Source organism: Octodon degus, unplaced genomic scaffold, assembly GCF_000260255.1.
Source record: "Octodon degus isolate 3935 unplaced genomic scaffold, OctDeg1.0 scaffold00176, whole genome shotgun sequence".
NCBI lineage: Eukaryota > Metazoa > Chordata > Mammalia > Rodentia > Octodontidae > Octodon > Octodon degus.
This window is the reverse complement of record NW_004524752.1, coordinates 4,779,051-4,783,874: the sequence shown is the minus strand read 5'-3', so window position 1 is coordinate 4,783,874 and position 4,824 is coordinate 4,779,051. Positions and strand designations below refer to the sequence as shown.

The 4,824-nt window shown below is 34.9% G+C and overlaps 1 protein-coding gene across 4 annotated transcripts in view; it reads left to right on the top strand.

Annotated features, from left to right (window-relative positions):
* The window catches only part of Rasal2 (RAS protein activator like 2), a 381,000-nt gene that overhangs the window by 81,433 nt on the left and 294,743 nt on the right, over positions 1-4,824 (top strand). The window lies entirely within an intron of this gene.

Genomic DNA, 4,824 nt, shown 5'->3' with positions numbered 1-4,824 from the left:
TAGACTTACAGACTTCACTCCTTCACTCATTTCCATTTACTTACAGTAGTATTTTTGCCCTATAGCTTTCAGTGAAATTGTTTCACATTTGTTTTGTCACATTCTCTTACTGATCTGTTAACTTTATATATTTTTTATGTACAGTTTTTGTTTCTTCTATAATACCATGTAATTGAACTCATAATGAATATAGCCACTATAAACTGGCTTTTTAAATTTAGTAGTATGCATTTAAAATTCATTCCTCGTTAGCTGGGTGTAGTGGCACATGCTTGTATGTAATAGCACTTTGGGAAGCTGAAGCAGGAGGATCAAAAAGTTTGAGTCCATTCTGGACTACTTAGCAAGATCTTGTGCCCATGTGTGATGTATGTACTCTTTCTCTTCTTACACAGCCACCATTATTCAATCATGTGGCTCTACCTTCATGACTTTATAAGCTTCATCACCTCCCAGAGGCCTATGTACAACACTCTAGTTGGATCAAGTTTTCAGCCTTTTAATACTTTACATTGGGAACTAAATTTTAACACATGGACCCTGCATGCCATATCCTAGTCAGCAATGTTGTATAACTCATGTTAGGTCTTTTGGCAATGTGTTAAACAGGAATGGTGAGAGAACACATCCTTGTTTATTACTCGTACATGTTAGGGAGAATGTATATAGTTTCTCATTATTAAATATGATGCTAGTTACAGGTTATTTTGTAGATGTTGTTTATGAAGTAGAGGAAATTTGCTGAGAGTTTTTAGGGGTTTTTTCCAAGGCAGGGGTAGCATGGCAGAGAGGCATTGCAGAGGAGAAACAGTTTGTGGCAGGCAGGAGGCAGCAAAGTAGTAAGCACCAAGTGTCAAGCCACAGGCAGCAACAGCAGCTTTCTTTTTGGCTCTTATATTCTATTCAGGCCAATAGGGTACCCTTAATCCTAAAGTACACACACCATGAATCCCAGCATTATACACTCAAGGTCCACCCACCTCTGCAAAGTTCCACATGGCTGGACATGGTGGAACCTCCTGTAATCCCAGCACTTAGGAGGCTGAGACAGAAGGATTGCCATGAGTTTGAAGCTAGCTTGGGCTACATATTAGTTTTAAAGCAGACTTGAACTGTGTAGGGAAACCTTCTCTCAAACACAAATGGCTACATGTGACTGCATGAGGCTTTGGGGAGACATCTAGATACAAACCATACACATTTTTAATTATATCTTCCTATTCATTGATATTTTCTTTTGTGCTTTGTGATCTATCTGCCTTTCTGTGAGATAAAATTTCTATTTGAAGTATCAGTTCATGAAATCTCAGTCTTTTAAAAACATCTTCAATTTGTCTCAGTAGTGTCATATCTTTAAATCTGTGGGCATCCTTCTAGTTGCTATTTTGTAGTCTTTCCCAATTCCCTTGTGTCTGTCATTTGCACTTTGCCTACTGAGTGGTTTTCTTTCTGTTGAGGTCCATATTTTCCCACTTTACATGGCTAGTAATTTTAATTGAATGATGGGCATGGTTATGATTATGATGATAGTAGATTTTTGTTGTCCTTATGAAGTTTATTGAGAATTAACTTTATTTTTGAGACTTGCTTTAAAGCTTTATTTTGATAGATTTAAAGTAGTCTTTTCCTACCTAATGTAGTCCTATTACCAGTTTACCAGTATGTTACCTTTTGGTAGATATTTGTAGAATGCGCTGAGTATTCCACAAGGTCTCTTTCTCTTTAAATTGAGGAATCTCAGATGTCTTCCAGTTCCAAGTTATGGAAAATTTTCAGCTTATTATCCCTTAGCAGTTTTCTTTGTGTGCTGTCGTAAAGTTTAATGCTATTCAAGTGCAGTTTAATCAATGGACTACCACTCTAAGCTTTTGTATCTTTTCCTTATTGTAGTTCATTTTTCTTTTGTGTTCTACTCTGAATATTTCACCAACCTCATTTTACAAATTTCATCTCTCTTCTTAAATTCAGTGAAACAATTTTGTTCTTCCTGTGCCAATATTTTAAAAATATGTCCATCTTAAAATGTTGAGATTATCAGTGTATCTTTTTTTCCTTAGGAATCAGCAGTTCTTGCCTTCCATTGTCTACTACCTGGAAAAAGTTGTTTCATATTTTTCCTGGTTTTCTAGTTGTGTATAATAGAAGGCCAAGTTTAGTGTTAGTTATTTGATCATGGCAAAAATGGATGATTGCAGTCGCATTTTTATTAAATTAATTAGACCACTAATAAGACTGCCTGTTAAGTAATTTTTCTCTCAGGTTATTTAAAATATTTCCTGTCAAAAGCATGTTTACATAAATTCTAGAAATAGAAAAATCCATAAACATCTGTTCCATTTTCATGTTTAATTCATCATCTATGGAATGAGTGTTACATGTTGAAGGTAAAAGCAAGGGGGATAGCTCAGCGGTATAAGCACCTGCCTAGCAGGCGCAAGGTTCTGGGTTCAATCCATGATAGAAAAATTAAGTTAAATATAATGAAATGTATTAAAATATAATAAAATATACTAATATTTTAAGTTATTTATAGTCTTAAGTATGAATTAAATTGTATTTTTATTGGATAATGAACTATAGCAGTGGTGGTGAACCTTTTAGAGTTTTCAGTTATACAAACAGTCCACCGTGGCACCCGTATAGGTTTGCTATCATTTAACTATAGGAATCACTAACAGTACCCATTTTTTCAATTTTATATCCCCTAATTAGCTATTGAGTGCTGCTTCTCAGAGTGGATCATTGAGATTGAATAATACAGAGCTACATTCAGTGGCACCAGTTATAAAATTCAGATCTATATGCTATTATAATCACCCAAGATAAAGACCAAAAAATAGCAGTTATCATGACCTCTTCAAATCTTAATTTGTTTTCTCTGTAAAGTCTTGAATGATCTCATAAATACCATTTGTATGTTTATTAACTATCAGTTGCTACTTATAAAGAATTGATTATACTCTCCCAAACTACTATTTTGTGGCCACATCATTATAGCACAAAACAAAGAACTTTGAGAAATAGCAGTAATTCTTGTTTGCTGCAAAATATCCCACAAATATTTTAATGAAAATTGCTTGTCATGTGAGAATATAATAAACAATTAATGTTCAGTGCTATGATTTGGATAAGTGTCTCCAAGGCCCACATGCTCAAAGCTTGGTCCCCAGCCTGTGGCAATACTGGGAGACAGTCGAATCTTTAGGAGGTGGGACCTAGTTGAAATAATTTAGGTCATTGGGGATGTTCCATTGAAGGAATGGGATGTTAGAATATCTCTCTCTCTCTCTCTCTCTCTCTCTCTCTCTCTCTCTCTCTCTTTCTTCTTCTCTCTTCTCTCTTCTCTCCTTCCTTTCTGTCATGATGTGACTATCTCCTCTCCCAGGTACTCTGACCATGATAAAATGCTGCCATAGGGCCAGCAGCAACACCAAGTGACCATGGGCTGAAGCTTCTTAAAGTTCACCAGAACCAACCTTTTCTTATTTTAAGTTATTTGAGATATTTGTCGTAACAATAGAATCTGTCTAACACGCTGTAACAATGGGATCATTTTGAAAATAGGGCATAGGACCTTGTGGAAGTTGATACAGTCATTGGCATTTTTCTATCATTTTTTGAATATATAAGTAAAGTACCATATGTGAGAAGGAAAGACCAAATAAATCCATAGAATTCGTTTTGAGTCCTTGGTGTTAAGGTCATGCTTAATAAAGAATTCAATTATTTTACCAGAGGCCTTAGGAATGTTCTTACTTTTCAACAGAGATCATAATATTTCTCTTACATTGCATATTGGAATGATTGTATAATTTATAAATGACACGACTATGTCCACAGCCCTGACGTCTCACTATAAATAAATAGGTGAATAATTATGAGTCAGATCTTCTCTGTGTGGATATAGTCTATACCCCTGAGGGATAATTCCTTGAGGTGCAAGTTAAAAGTATCAGTACAGGGGCCAGGGAAATGGCTCAGAATAAGCACTTCTCTGGCAAGCGCAAAGGCCTGAGTTCAATTCCCTGTTCTGCCCCCTCTCCCCCCAAAAAAGTATCAGTACATATTTTTCACGTTATGTTCAGATTTATTTTTCTGTATTTTATGGTACATATTAGTTGAGCATTCTTAATCTGAAGTATTCCAAAAGTATTTTAGCATTTCAGATTAGGGATGCTCAGGCGGTAAAGTAAGTCTATGCAAAGATTGCAAAATCTGAAAAAATTTCAAGTCTGAAATATTTCTGATCCTAAGTAAATAAATTGCAGCAACATCCTGAAGCTTTAGTATCAGTGGTAAAAAATGGAGCTTCATTTTTCAGAAAGAAACAAGGGTAATAGTCTCAAAAGTTAGACTAACCATGTAAAATTTTGTAAATAAAACCCTTGATAAAAACATGCATATGTTTTCTGAGGGTGAAACGAGTGGCAGAGGTATATGGATGCAAAACAACTCTGAACACTTAAGATAACTTGCTGGAATCACTAGTTCAGGTGATTTTTAGCAGTGAGGATGAGGGAATAGGGTGGGAATGGAAGTTGAAAACTAATACCTCAATAGTTTTAACATTATCTCTTTTATATTATTTTCCCTTATCCTTTCAACCACCAAGAGTTTTTTACCTATCATGCTACTTGATTTATTTATGTAAGTATTGGAAGACACCATACTTTGTACTCTGCTAGGAACCTTTGAGAAAACAGTGGAGCTTCAGCATGAAGTTATAGTTTTATAAGTTAGAAATACCTAAAATTAAAATATAAAATTAAATGTGTTAGGTACAAATATGAATACATTTTTAAAAAATATTTTTGTGTGTTTTAC